Below are 463 nucleotides of genomic sequence, written 5' to 3'. Positions count from 1 at the left end.
CTGGTATTCGAATAGCCCAACAGGCGGGGTCGAAGAAGAAAAAAACAATGACGAATCGTCATTACATTTCAAGCTGCTCTACATAGCCCCAAACACAAAGTCCAATCACTATAAACAAAACAGCACGCTGTGTTAATCCCAGCAGCTTCCTGACGCTCGCCGCGCTTTGTGGGTGCTGGCACATGACAGACGGGCCTTCGGTTTAGCTTCTCGTATGTGAAACAATGCTATTTTGGCCAACCTGCTAAGATCCCATGGCCCTCCCCGTAGCTACTTGTGGGGAGATTTTGGTCCCGTCTCATCGAATAACCGAGCCCCACCGGTTTCCGGAGTTTAACAGACGGCATAGCGCATCACGAGCAGCGTCGCATCATCACAACAAAAGGTAAGCAGGATACACCGTGGCTTACGCAATCCCGAAGAAAGTCCGGCCCCAGTGGCCGAGGAGCGACAGTGAGAGAAG

Source organism: Cystoisospora suis (assembly GCF_002600585.1).
Source record: "Cystoisospora suis strain Wien I chromosome Unknown contig_2488, whole genome shotgun sequence".
Classification (NCBI taxonomy): Eukaryota; Apicomplexa; class Conoidasida; order Eucoccidiorida; family Sarcocystidae; genus Cystoisospora; species Cystoisospora suis.
The sequence above is the reverse complement of the archived record's forward strand: the minus strand, read 5'-3'. Positions refer to the sequence as shown.